The sequence below is a fragment of the Melanerpes formicivorus genome, unplaced genomic scaffold (assembly GCF_026170545.1).
Source record: "Melanerpes formicivorus ecotype bairdi unplaced genomic scaffold, bMelFor1.0.p_v2 SCAF_7, whole genome shotgun sequence".
In the NCBI taxonomy this organism is placed as follows: domain Eukaryota; kingdom Metazoa; phylum Chordata; class Aves; order Piciformes; family Picidae; genus Melanerpes; species Melanerpes formicivorus.
Window position 1 is genome coordinate 9312029 of NW_027142359.1, and position 15060 is coordinate 9327088.

The 15060-nt window shown below is 40.9% G+C and overlaps 1 long non-coding RNA gene across 4 annotated transcripts in view; it reads right to left on the bottom strand.

The window, feature by feature from the left end:
- Positions 1 to 15060, bottom strand: part of LOC137442335 (uncharacterized) — a 70541-nt gene that overhangs the window by 24065 nt on the left and 31416 nt on the right. For 2 of the 4 annotated variants that reach the window (XR_010987638.1, XR_010987635.1), the window contains exon 2: positions 13378 to 13483. This is a non-coding gene — a long non-coding RNA (uncharacterized lncRNA). Of the gene's footprint in view, positions 1 to 5896; positions 6032 to 13377; positions 13484 to 15060 lie in introns of all 4 variants that reach the window. The other 2 variants (XR_010987636.1, XR_010987637.1) reach the window with 2 other exon arrangements.

A 15060-nucleotide genomic window follows, 5' to 3' on the forward strand; every position in this document is an offset into this window, starting at 1 on the left:
AACTTGTTTAAAGTGTTCTGCCATTTCTAACAGGAGACTGTTGTGTGAGTTGCATTCTATTGACATAAAGTAATAATACAAATGAAAGAAAAGCCATTGTAACACGCACCTTGAACTGGTTCATTTGCTATAAGTCTAGTATTATACCATATACACACTAGCTGTTTCCAGTTTTGGTTAAGTGGATGGACTCTTTAAATCATTCATGCAGTGCTAACGAAGTTAAAATCCAAGTTCTACTATGGGAATAAATAAAAACTAAATAGTAATAGTGCTTAAACAGATAGATAGTGTTTTCAGAAAGGCTCTCTATAGTACAGGCCTCCAGTTTGAAGTGTCATAAATGTGTGCATGTATGTATGCCTTTCTTTTCTCACTTATAAACAAGTCATATCTACAATTCAATGTGTTCTTCTGTGCCAGAAGATATGTGGCATAAATCTGCTTTATATTGAAGGTAAAAGAAACTGCAGAAAAATAGAGCAACTGTATTACTGTAGACACTTTGTTACCTCAGTCTTCACTGCAAGGGCCTCTAGCCACACTCCTGATGTTATGGAAGTCAAAGCCAGGGACGGGGAGGAAGAACTGCCCATTGTAAGTGCAGATCAGGTTCGTGATCATCTGAAGAACCTGAAAGTGTTCAAGTCCATGGGACCCGACGGGATACACCCACGGGTACTGAGAGAACTGGCAGATGAAGTTGCTAAACCCCTCTCTATTATATTTCAAAAGTCCTGGCAGTCTGGTGAAGTCCCCACGGACTGGAAAAGGGGAAACATTGCCCCCATCTTCAAAAAGGGCAAGAAGGAGGAACCAGGGAACTACAGGCCAGTCAGTCTCACCTCTGTGCCTGGAAAGATCATGGAACAGATCCTCCTGGAGTCACTACTCGCTCAAAAGAATAGTGAAGAGGTGATTGGGAACAGTCAGCATGGCTTTGCCAAGGGCAAATCCTGCCTGACCAACCTGGTGGCCTTCTATGAGCAGGTGACAAAATTAATAGACGAGGGGCGAGCAACTGATGTCGTTTACCTGGACCTGAGCAAAGCCTTCGACACTGTCCCACACCACATCCTGGTCTCCAAACTGGTGACACATGGGTTTGATTGGTGGACCACTAGATGGATAAGGAACTGGCTTGATGGCCGCACCCAAAGAGTGGCTGTCAATGGCTCCATGTCCCAGTGGAGGCCAGTGACAAGTGGAGTCCCTCAGGGATCAGTCCTGGGACCTGTCTTATTCAACATCTTTGTGGGGGACATGGACAGTGGCATTGAGTGCACCCTCAGCAAGTTTGCTGATGACACCAAGCTGTGTGGTGCAGCAGACACGCTGGAGGGAAGGGAGGCCATCCAGAGGGACCTTGACAGGCTGGAGAGGTGGGCACAGGCCAACCTCATGAAGTTCAATAAGAGCAAGTGCAGGGTCCTGCATCTGGGTCGAGGCAATCCCAGGCACAAATACAGGCTGGGCAGTGACTGGCTGGAGGGTAGCCCTGAGGAGAGAGACTTGGGGGTGCTGGTGGACAAAAAGCTCAACATGAGCTCTCAGTGTGCACTTGCAGCCCGCAAAGCCAATCAGATCCTGGGCTGCATCAGGAGAAGTGTGGCTAGCAGGTCGAGGGAGGTGATTCTCCCCCTCTACTCAGCCCTGGTGAGACCCCACCTGGAGTACTGTGTCCAGTTCTGGAGCCCCTATTACAAGAGGGATGTGGAGGTGCTGGAACGTGTCCAGAGAAGGGCCACGAGGATGATCAGAGGGCTGGAGCACCTCTCCTATGAGGACAGACTGAGGGAGTTGGGGCTGTTCAGTCTGCAGAAGAGAAGGCTCCGAAGAGACCTAATTGTCGCCTTCCAGTATCTGAAGGGGGCCTACAGGAAGGCTGGGGAAGGACTTCTCAGGATATCAGGTAGTGATAGGACTAGGGGGAATGGAATGAAGCTGGAGGTGGGGAGATTCAGGCTAGATGTGAGGAGGAGGTTCTTCACCATGAGAGTGGTGAAACCCTGGAATGGGTTGTCCAGGGAGGTGGTCGAGGCCCCGTCCCTGGGGGTGTTTAAGAGCAGGCTGGATGAGGCTCTGTCCAGCCTGATCTAGTGTGGGGTGTCCCTGCCCATGGCAGGGGGGTTGGAACTAGATGATCCTTGTGGTCCCTTCCAACCCTGAATGAAACTATGAAACTATGAAACTTTGGATCTTAGCAGCAATTCTTTATTGAGGATTATCTGTATCTGGTGTCTGTCATGCGTAGCTAACTCTTTGAAGCAGTCTTTCAAATCTATGATCATTAAAATGGCATTCTACTGATCCTGTGCATTGATGTAACAACTCCATTTCTTTTAAAAATTTTGTGCTAGAATGTGCAAAAAGACATCTTATGACTGCTTTGGTTTTGGAAGGAATCTTGATCAAAACAATCAATAGCATGCCAGAAGGTTGCATTGGCCAAGTGAAAGCAATTGTCTGTGTTTACCTCCTGAATATTAGTGAAGAAAGATTTCACTTTAAACCACACTACAATCAGTACTTTTTCAATTTGGCAGGAGGCAGAAAGTGCTCTTCAAAGTAGTGTTTTTAGTAGCTCTAAATAAATTTCTCTATCAGGTAAGCCAAGAATTTTAACTGGAAATTATTCCTATGAGTTAGATGTTTAGGAAGGTTAGGTTTTCTCAACTTCTAACAGCAAATCTAACAAATAGAGTCTTGGAGCATGTTGGGTAACTGTACCACTTTTATCTTCATTTCTTATCAGAAGTGTCATAAGTAAAATGTCAACATTCTGTGTCAGGACAGTAGTGCAAAAACCTGGCTTTCCTTATTTTCCTCTTCTTGTATTTACTGCTAGTTTCTTCTTTTACTGTCTTGACAAAGTAGTAATACCTCATTTTTTCATAGTTTCTCCTTCTGCTTGATAGTGCAACAAAAATCAAGCACAGAAATGACATTTCTCGTATTTTCAGTTCCTACTGCAAGTGTTTTTTCATTGCTGTCTGAAGGAATCATTATGTATAAAATCTTTTGGCTTAGTATGGCTGTGCTTTCTCCCTACAGCTACTCACAGAGATTTGAACAACCTATTGTGTACCCACTACTAAAAAAGACACCTACAGTAATTCAAATAACTAGAGGACTCTGACTTTTTGTGCTGAACTTTCCAAATACAGTATTTTGCAAAAAGCCTTCCACGTGTATCTGTGCACATAGCTTGTGGCTTATTGTGTGCCATTTACACAGATGCGCAACCTACAAGTGTGTGTTTGGGGTAAATTCACTTCTATTTCCATGAAAGAAAAACTTACAGGGAATCTCTACTGTAAATGTAGAATGCAGTGCTACAGGCTGGGGTCAGAGTGGCTGGAGAGTGGCCAGGCAGAGAGGGACCTGGAGGTACTGGTTGATGGTAGGATGAACATGAGCCTGCAGTGTGCCCAGGCAGCCAAGAGGGCCAAAGGCATCCTGGCCTGCATCAAGAACAGTGTGGCCAGCAGGAGCAGGGAGGTCATTCTGCCCCCCTACACTGCACTGGTTAGGCCGCACCTCGAGTACTGTGTCTGGTTCTGGGCCCCTCAGTTTAGGAAGGATGTTGACTTGCTGGAACAAGTCTAGAGAAGGACAACAAAGTTGGTGAGGAGTTTGGAACACAAGCCCTATGAGGGGAGGCTGAGGGAGCTGGGGCTGCTTAGCCTGGAGAAGAGGAGACTCAGGGGTGACCTTATCACTCTCTACAACTACCTGAAGGGAAGTTGTAGACAAGCAGATGTTGGTCTCTTCTGCCAGGCAGCCAGTGCCAGAACAAGAGGACACAGTCTCAGGCTGTGCCAGGGGAGGTTCAGGTTGAATGTTAGGAAGAAGTTCTACACAGGGAGAGTGATTGCCCATTGGAATGGGCTGCCTGGGGAGGTGGTGGAGTCACCATCATTGGAGTTGTTCAGGAGGAGACTTGATGGGGTGCTTGGTGCCATGGTTTAGTTGTTTAGGTGGGTTGGATTGGTTGATGGGTTGGACGTGATGATCTTGAAGGTCTCTTCCAACCTGGTTTATTATTCTGTTTATTCTAATTTACTTATGTCAGCTGCTGAAAATAGTGCTCAAAGGTGCTGTCCACTTCTAAAATTCTTATCCATTTGCTTGCAACTTGAAAAATATTTTTTCTTAGCACCTTTGTCACAAAAACTTGGCCTGGCAGATGAGGAATTCTTTCCTATGGATTTTGCAACCCATATAGAACTAGAATATGCCTAGGGTTTAATCACCTATGCTGGAATCTCCTTGAGATAAGTGGAAGTGTTTGGAAGAATGCTAAGAGTCAGGAAGAGCTTAAGTTGTTCATGAACCAAATTGCTAAAACCTGTGAAGTGTCACAGAGTTTGAAAGAAAAGCTCATCATTTTAATGTTATAGACACAATGTTCAGGTCGTTAATTGCAACAGGTTCTAGTGGGAAATTTAGGGGAAATACACTGCAAGTTTTTCTAGTATTTGCCTCACACTACCCCACTTACTTGGCATTCATGTTCTTTACAGAGTCACAGAAACATTCAGGTTGGAAAAGACCCTCAGGATCACCAAATTCAACTGAGAACCCTACTCTACAAGGCTCACCTCTAAACCCTATCTCCAAGTACCACATCCAGGGTTCTTCGTAAAGCTGAGGGGGATGGGATAACTACCAGGTGATTTTTTAATCACAGAAGAAACTTTAAATTTAAAGCTATTTAATAGAGTATTTCAGAGATAGTCATATACTTAGTCATATTCAGTTTTTAACAGGTTTGAACCTATCAGCCTGAATAATAGAATAGATCTTATGATGAGTGACTGAAGGAGCTGGGGCTGTTTAGTTTGGAAGAAGGAAGCTGAGGTGTGACTTAACACTTGGGCTGAGTGAAAACAAAGAACAATTTTGGTACTATTTCAGAGTATGTGCTACCAAGGTTGGATGTGCACATGTTCCAATTTTTTCAATGCATTCGCAACTGGTCTGAGGGCTGATCCTGCATTCCTTCCACACCTAATTATTCTGTTAAACAATGTGGATATTCTTATTATGGATTATCTTATTTTAAATCACCACTGCAGACATTTTAAGTTATTTTAAATGCTCTAATGAGCAGTTGGTGGTGGGCAAAAGACTTCTAAGGTACTAGCCATAACTGCCACTTGTGACAGAAAAGGAAGGTCAAACGTGGATTTCTTTTCTGTTCATGAACTGTGTGGCCACTTCTATTTCCCTAGTCTGCTTAGCCTGAAAATGGCTTGGGTTGGTTTGTTCTACTTTATTGTGTTTTGTTTTTCCAAGCTCTAGCTGCAGCAACACAGGGACTTGATTTTAGATTATATTAACGCACTGTTTTAATAGAAATTTTTAATCAAGATTATACTAACTAAAGCACTAGCATACAGCTTCCACTTCAAGATAAGAAAAATGGAGATGATGATTCCTGGAATCCTGCTTTGTTGGGGAAAGACTATCAGGGCAAATATGGTCTTAGGAGTATGGGGTAAAAGAATCTTCTCTTCCTTCTGGGTATGCAGAGTTGAACATTTGCTTTGTGGTCTAGGTTTATTACTGAATGATCAAGCAAGCCTCTCCATTTCTGAAATGAGGCTGCAGCTGTATAGCTTTTAAACTCAATTAGCCCTCTCTTCTGTTTTCTCCATACTGCATCAAATATAATGGAGTTTACTTGGCTGTATGAGAAAAGGAAGGCATGGGGGTTCCTGTAACCATTCCCCATAGTGCACTAGAATGAAATGGCGCTTTGGCAGCAGCAGGTACCTCTCCTGAATCTAAACACTTAAATTGTGCTAAAAGGTGGGATACTGGGGAAAAGGGGGGGAAAAAAAGAAAAAGCATTTAACAGCAAAGAAATAAGTGAGTTAGCTTCCACTACCTGACACGAGACTCCTCCACAGTAGAAAGAATACATAGCCGGCTGTGCTTTGTGTAATATCAGCATGATAGGTTGGCCCAGTGTTTCTTCCATATAGTGGTCTTCTGAAGCTTGTGGGCTTCTGTAAAATGCAATCTTGAGAGAAAGTAATCTTATCATAGCAATTACTAATACCCAGAAAAAGTATCCCAAGGAAATTGCTATGCACAGGAATAAGCCCAGATTAGAGTGCATTTAGCAAAGTGGTAGTACTGCTATGTCACTGTTTTAAAGAGAAACAAAAATAATAAAATAACAAAATAAGACAAACCACCTAACAGCCACCTTAAGGGCAAAACCTCTTTGTTAGACTTCAAGCATAAGAAAATACTTGGCCTGTTTTGACCAGCAGTGTTTTTATAACATGCTTTTGTTAGATCACAGTCTTCTCTCTCCCCTGTTTGATCTAAAAATCCAACTGTGTTAATTTAACAAATTAATGTAATGCATGAAGCTTGTAATATGATTAAAGGTATGGGTGGGATTTTATAGAAAGGGGTTTTTTTTGTTGTTTTTGTTTTGGTTTTCCCTCATTTTGTTGGGAGTGTTTTTCCTGCAATTGCAGATGTGTACAGAATGTTGGAAATTCAACCCTCTTCCCCTGTGAGGAAAATGAAAGATATATTTATTACAAAATCTTGCAATGGATGTTTTTCTGGGAAGGCCTTTTGTGTGAGGAGAAAATAAAACCCACACAAAAAGAAAACACAACAAAACCCCAAGACCCATTGCTGCCCCATGCTTAATAGCCTGGTGGTTTTGGGGTACCTCCAGAAAGTCAGAGTTCTGTTGTTGCTGGAGGATCGCCTGGAAACCTGGGTTTCTCATACATGGTGTGAAAGTCTTAACTATCAGAATACTATCTGTCTGGAAAGTGATCATGATACTTAGCTTTTCTTCTCTTTCCTGTGTATGTGGACCACCTCTTCTCTAAAAGAGAATTATAATGTAGAAGTGCTGGAGTCAGTGAAGAGGAGGGCAAGGAAGCTGTGAAGGGTGGAGAATAAATCTGATGAACAGAGACTGAAGGAGCTGGGGATGTTTAGTTTGGAAAAGAGGAGGCTGAGGGGAGACCTCATTGCTCTCTACAATTACCTGAAAGGACATTGTAGAGAGGCTGGTGCTGGTCTCTTCTCCCAAGTGATTAGTGATAGAACAAGCAATAATGGCCACAAGCTGCAACCGGGTAGATTTATACTGGATATTAGGAAAAAATTTTCCCAGCAAGAGTGGTCAGGCATTGGAATGTCCTGCCCAGGGAGGTGGTGGAGTCACCAACCCTGGATGTGTTTAAAGGTTGGTTGGATGTGGTACTTGGGGATATGGTTTAGGGGTGAACCTTGTAGAGTAGGGTTCTTGGTTGGACTTGGTGATCCTGAGGGTCTTTTCCAACTTGAATGTTTCTGTGATTCTGTACTTCTCTTTAGTCTTGTTACAGGTTAGGGGACTAGTATCCTAATTGTGAGTTTTTCCAGAGAATTTGGGTCCCGTGGGATAGACGATCTCAAAGGGACTAAACAGAAAAAAATAATATATATATATAAATAAAATTATTCCATTTCTTTGGTTCTGCAAATTTCTGTATAGTTTGGGAGCACAGCTCGTTCTCACTCTTCTCCTGTTTTTCCCTCATTGCCTCCTTTCTGAACTTTGTGTTTACCTCTCTCCACCATTCATAGTTTAGGCTATTGGTAAGAACATTGTCTGGGACAAGAGGGAGATACCTTAGCTGGTTCACAGCTCTCTGGGCTTTGTCCAGGGGGTGGTGTGGGGCTCCTTTTGTGTACAAGGAGGTTCTGTAGAGAGCTATTGTCTATTTGTATATGTGCATATATTTATTACCTTTTGTATTTGGTGTACTTTTGTATTTAATCTACTTTTGTTAAAATTGTTTTCATTTAACTTCCAAATTCTGAGTACATGTGGTTATTTACCCTTTTAGGGCAGATTCCACATTCTGTGTGGTGTAAACCCACCACAAGTCTGAAACAGACAAAAAATTCAAAATATCTCTCTCTGCAAAAGAGATTTCTGAGCAGTCTTAGCAGTAGTGTATAGATCCATTGTTTGTGTTGTCTAGCAAAGAACAGCCTCTAATAATAATGGTATAGCATTTGCCCCTAGCAATGAAGTGAAACTGTACCTGTGTAGAGAGAAATGTACTGTGGCTTAAAAGCAGTGTTAGGAGCAAAGGAAAATTCTTGCCTTTATTCCACTGAGTCTTGCAAAGAAGCCATCTTGCTCTCTGTACACTTGTGTATGTACTTCATATTTTGCTTTGCAAATAGTGAAAACTAGAACTAATGTTGGCAATATGAGGGTTGCTTTGAAAAACACAAAGCCAAACAGAAAACAGTGTGAGGGGAAAAAAAGCCTGGTCACACAGCCAAAGTGTCTCTTTGTGGAAGAATAACAAATAATCAGTCTAATATATCTGAACCTCTCTTCCCTTCATACAAAGACATGCAAAGCCAGAACGTGATGGTAACTTTTAGAACTTGATTGTTTTAATGTTCATCACTTTAATGTGGTTTTGGGTGTGCTTCTGAATCATTACTTTGCAAAAAGAAAGAGGCAATCCTGTCCATCTCCAGATGGGGTTTCACCTTGTTTAAAGATTAGTGCTTTTCTTCTTTGTCTTGGAAAAGATCCTTTTAAGTTAGATTCTGCTTTCCAGATTATCTGCTCTTCACTTTTAATTCAAGGGAGCAAGAGAATATAGCACTGGGTTGTATTTGATCTCTTTAAAATATTTCAGTCTGTCTTTAAAATATTACAGTGCTGTAACTTTCCCTTGAAAGGCTGCTGTGACATTCAGATGTTTGTTGGCTGGACTTGAAAGTATACTTTGGATACTGTTTAGAAAAATCTAGTGCCCTGTAAGTGCAATGCACAATAAAAGGAAGTAATGCTCAAGATCTATTGTGTATGGATTGCAGCAGACTGTTGTTTGGGTTTTTGTTTTTTTTTTCCCTCGTAAGGCTTTCAGCTCACTGTCCTGGAGAAAAGGATTTTTCTACATTATATTACAGTTATCTATGTAAAAAAAAAACCATGTCAGGTTCTTTTTGGGTTTGCTGTGATGTGTTTTTCAGATTTTAGTGCTGCCCTTTTGCTGCATGTGCAGTGAACAGCTGCACTACTGAGTTCCTGCAGATGTTGTCAGCCACTATGATTTTTGTAGCTGCTTCTGTGATGTTCAGTCATGGAAGTCTTGATTTAGGAAAAAAAGAAAATAATAATTATGTTCAGGCATGGATATCTTTCAGTGTCCTGACTGAGACCTAGAAAAAAATATTGTGGTATTTTCTGGCACTCCCTCTACTGAGCTGTCTGGGATGGTTTTCTTCTGTGTCTCTTAAATACATCAGATAAAGTTTTGGAGCTATCCAGTATTTGTATGGTTCCAAGTTTCTTTTCATATCTACAACAATTCCATTAAGGTTACCTCTTTTAAGGTTCTTTGTTAGTAAACATCATCAAAGGCCACACACTCTGGATTTCTACTCTGAAAAAGTCCATTAAATAAACACAGTATTACTGGCTGACCGACTTCTGACCTTGGTTTTACTGAGTTTTAGTGGGGTCTTAACAACTACAGGTATGGCTTTTTTGACTTTCTGATTGGGGGGTGGGGGGGAGGAAATTCTTATCAGATGATCATTGTTTTCCTGATTCCATCATGTATGAACTTGCCTTAGAGGAGAGCCAATCTCCTACTATTTTCTCTATTACAAGTTCAAAATACCTATTCATCTGAAAATAATTTTAAGAGGTGTATTCCACCATTGAAATAGTCATCATGGCACTACTATTTTGTATCTGTATTTTGGTACAAGGCTTTCATCTATTTAAAATAGATAAGTGAGTTTCTTTTCAAGATAAATTTCAGAAAGACATCCCTTAAGCAGACCTGTGTGAGTGTGCTTATCTGGAAACTAAGTCAGATGTTAGGGCTGTATCACAGTGTGCGTTTGCATGTCTGGAGCAGGGAATTAAACTCTAGTATCAATCTTTCCTACATGTGTGCTACACAGCTGTTTGCAGGATTTGGTATCTTTGTACAGGTTTCAGCTGCATTTGATGTTCTCTTTGCTCTGGGAGGGTAAAATGGGTTTTGTGCCATGTCCTTGAAGTCTTCCTGATTTTCCCCATCTCTACCAGCAAATCACTGTGTCATAGGTATATATGCAGGACTTTTTTCTCTTTTTTATGGCAGTTGCTAAATAATGCTGCCAGCTTCATAGAGTCGGAAATGTAATCATTGTTTGGGTATTGAGATTTAGAAGGAAATAAATAACAATCAGCACTGCTAGTCAACAGCTGAAGTGAGGTTTGCCAGGGGAAGGAAGAGTAACAATAAAGCCAAGAATTGATCCTGTTCTCTGTGCTGATGCACAAAATTGCCTTTCTCCCCCTGTTACAGGCCACCAAGAAATTTTGACTGTAGGCGCCTCCCTTTCAGTTTTGGATAATTAGAAACATAAGAATGATCTTCACTCTTTACAAGCAATTTTTCTGGCACCTTCCCTTGCTAAGATAAAATGGAAACCATAAACTAATGGTAAATGTCAACTAACCACCAGACTTGAAAGAATCAGCAGCTGGCTTCTGCTTATGAAGCAGAGAAACTCTGTGGGAGGAGAAGTAAAGAACCTCCTCAAATACCTATTCTAGAAGCAGGGTGGGGAGACTGCACTGAATATGGATCTTATTTAACCTTTAGAATTCTTTTGCTGTTCTTTCATCACAGAATTGTTTCAGTTAGAAAATACCTCTAGGATTGAGTCCAAACATTGACCTAACACCACCATGGCCATTAAACCATGTCCTGAAGTGCCATGTCTAGAAGTTGTTGTTTTTTAACACCTCCAGGGATGGTGACTCCACCACCTCCAAAGCAACGAATTTCAACGTTTGACCAGTCTTTCAATAAAGAATTTTTTCTGAATATCCAATCTAAACCTCCCCTGGTACAATTTGAGGCAATTTCCTTTCCCTCTGTCACCTGATAGCAGGGAGAAGAAACCAATATCCACCTCACTACAAATTCCTCTCAGGTAGTTGCAGAGAACAATGAGGTCTCCCCCACCTCAACCTCCTCTTCTCCAAACTAAACAATCCCAGTTCCCTCAGACACTCCTTAAAAGACTCATTCTCCAGGACCTTCACCAGCTTCATTGCCTTTCTCTGGACACACTCCAGCAACTCAATGTTGTCCTTGTAGTGAGGGGCCTAAAACTGAACGTAGTATTTGAGATGTGGCCTCACTAGTGCCAAGAACAGGTATTAGACTTGCATGAAAATGTAAAATGGCAATTGATTTTGTTTGAGGTAAAGGCATCAGACAAACCGCCCCACCCCCTCTGCCATCTAAAGTTAATTTCTGATAAGAAATGGAGCTGTATCAATTTTGCGTCTGTTAAAAATCTATGGCAGGCATCTCATGAACTCTTTTGAAAGGTATTTAATGAATAATTGTTTGCAAAGAGCTTGTGTGCCTTAAATTAGATGCAAGGTTTCAACACAGCAACATTAACATCGTTAGAGTAGTACTGAAAAGGCAGCACTTAAAAAAATGCATCTGCCACAAATCTGAAATGAAGGGTTTGTTTTGAATACAAATAAACACAAGGGAAATGAATTGGCTGATAGTCACTCATGATGTATAAACTGAGATCAAAAGTAGTCCACAGGTTTATGCTAATGTAAATTGAGAAAAATTATAGGTTGGCAACACTGTTTGACCTAAATCCATCTGAGCAAGGCAACTAATGTTTCTCTTGCTTCTAATAATTCATATCCACTGTTGAGGAAAGACAAAAGGGTTGTTCCAGGATATTTTTGTTGGTATGTGGGTTTTGGTTTTTTTCCTTTTTAAAAAGTAACTTATTTTTCAATAGTTCATAGATCACACAGAAAGTGCTGATATGGAAAACAATATACTGCCCTAGTAGTACATGGCACAATTGTTTTTAACTTACTTCAAAAAGATTCAGGGTTAAAATAGACTAGAAAGTGGGGAGGGAAAAAAAGATGTGTGGGGTTTTTGTTTGTGGTTTGTTTTTTTTTCTTTTCTCTGAAGATAATAAACTGTAAGATATTTAACATACCTGAAAAATGTCACAGTTTGGTTTTTGATTGGCAAACTTGCTATGGCTAGGTGTGGATTTTGCTGGGCATAGATGAAATTGCTCTCAAGAACACCAAATATTGTTCAGTATGGGAAGATTGATTTTGTATCCTCAACAACTCTCATACCAAGGGAAAAAAAAAAAAAAAAAAAAAAAAAAGAAGAAAAACAAAAAAAAAGGAGGAGTAGAAATACAACTCTGTTATTTCACCTGCTCTCCTTTTAGAAATCTTCTTTATTTGTTGACAACTCCCACCATGGAGCAATTGTCCACAGTTCTGGGAATTACTACTAACTCCCCAAGACAGGAGTGAGAAAGTGGAGAGTAAGGGCTGGAAGGGTACCAGCTGGAGGATATTTGTGTCAGATAAGAATAACAGGAAGAGAGAGAGAGAAAGAAATGCTCAGCACTTTTGGCTTTTTAAAAGTGGGGTGCTTGCTGTTATGTTTTAGCTATGTCTTGTTTCCAGACTGCTGGCTTAGTCAGCCACGTCTTTAATTTGCCTGGTCTATAACAACTGCTTCTGCTGCTACCACAGAAAGAAATTATAGTTTCCAAGCCTTCATTTCAACCCTCTTACCTATAATCCTCAAGTTCCACTCTGTCTGACCACTTGAATAGGCTTGTTTTGTTTTTTTTTTTTTTAATTTATCTTTTTATTTTCTTAATTAGTAGATCTTTTGGGGGGCCTTTAAATATGTTTTGCATATACAGCAATACTAAATGGCTTAGAAACTCTTGGTGGGATGAAAAACATCCTGCTGGGAATATAAAATGGCACACAGTGTCTCAAATAATCATTTTTAGAATTGAGATTTTTCATGTGCTGCATTAGGAAGGCATCATTTACCTAGGGTCCTGATCTTAGGAACAGAAAAAGAGGGGGGAAGAATAGTTTAGCCATTTAAAAATTTTTCATTCAGCTGCTGCACTGTTTTGCTCATTCTTCTGAAGGAAGCTTATGGGTTTGGCACAAAATACACAAAAGCCTGAGATGAAAACAAGCATTCATATATTTCACTGCAGTCTGTGGTTGGGATGTACTTAATTGATTTGCCCAAATGAGTCAGGTGGAGTTTCATAATGATCTTTTCCTTGTACCTGAAAAGCACTGTGCTGCCTGATCCTTTGGCTGATATGGCACATTGTTAATGAAGTGCTAATAAACAACATAATCTGGGGAGGTACATGCTTCTGTGGAAGGTAATGGCTCTCACTTCTACAAGTATCTTAATGTAATCGAAGCAAACAGCTTGTTCTAATCATTTGCTAATTGTATGGCATGACCAGCTAATCTCTGGGATGTACCTTGGAGACCCGATAATGCATTTCATTGGCTTCTGAGGAACTGACACAGATGATGGTCAAATTGCCTTCACTCCTTTTGCTGGTCTGCAGCTCTGTGGTGATTTGTCTAGAAGACAAAGAAATAAAGGACTTTGTTTAGGTTATGCTCAGCAGATCAACTGATAATTGGCCTTGACGCTACAGGATGACAGGATGTCAGGGGTTGGAAGGGACCTCCAAAGATCATCAAGTCCAATCCCCCTGCCAGAGCAGAACCATAGAATCTAGCACAGGTTGCACAGGAACACATCCAAAAAGGTCTTGAAAGTCTCCAGTGAAGGAGACCACAACCTCTCTGGGCACCCTGTTCCAACACTCTGTGACCCTCACAGTGAAGAAGTTCCTCCTCATGTTGAGGTGGAACCTCCTGTGCTGTAGCTGATATCTGTTGCCCCTTGTCCTATCACAGGGTGCAAGTAAGCAGAGCCTGTCCCCTCCCTCTTGACACCCCACCCTCAAATATTTATAAACATTATATCCCCCCTCAGTCTTCTCTTTTCCAAACTGAACAGCCCCAGGTCTCTCAGCTTTTCCTCACAGGGCAATGTTCCTGTCCCTCAATCATCCTGGTAGCTCTCCATTGGACTTTCTTGACATTACTGAAGGAAAAGTTGCTAGTGTTGCTACAGAGCTCCATGTGTATTTGCAATATTTGTATTAATTATTCTCTTTGGATTTCCAGCTGAAATGTCTTGTGCTTCAAGTTAGCTCTAAGTGAACTTAGATTATTCATAATGAGACACAGGGAAATGAGCCTTATATTTTTAACAATTTAAACATCAGATACATAGGTCTGTGATATTTTGTTTCACACTGTTCTGGTTTGCTGTTCTTGTGAGATTATGTGTCTGAATAAAATAAAAATTTGCCAGAAATTTTTGCAGTGATACAGATGAATATTGATAAGATGCTTCTCTGAAAAATCAAATATTCATAGGATGTTAGGGTTTGGAAGGGACCTCCAAAGATCGAGTCTAACCCCCCCTGCCAGAGCAGAACCATGGAAGCATTCCTGTGTGACCTTTGCTAGATTCTAAATGAGTCTTGAAAGTTTCCAGAGAAGGAGACTCCACAACCCCTCTAGGGAGCCAGTTCCAGTGCTCTGTGACCCTCATAGTGAAGAGGGTTCCATCTCATGTTGAGGTGGAACCTCCTGTGCAGTAGCTGATATCCATTGCCCCTTGTCCTATCATAGGGTGCAACCTGTTTGCATCAGACTTTTCCCACAGTGTACTTTCAAGTTACTTTTCTGTCTTAAAATCATCCCTCTTAAATGCTCAAATACAGGTTTAGGTAACGGTGGAACCTTTATTGGTACTATGCACCAGTCTTGTCAAAATCTACAAAAATCCTGCAGTTTTTCAATAAGTCTATAAAAATGTTCCAAACTTAGCCTGCAATATCAAAGGCTCCCAAGGAAGTACATACATGAGTATCCTCTCTCCCGGAAGTGCGGTGGGTCGGGTGATGGGATTCCCAGCGACTTCTAAATTCTTGTCATTTCAGATTGAATTTCCCTGAGCTCAAGTAACAAATATGAGTTGCTTGTTCAAGCCACTTTATTAAACTGAACTCATCTAAACAAGCCTTATGTCAAGTACGTCTGGTGCATTAAATCTAAAAAGAAATATTTCCAAATGTATA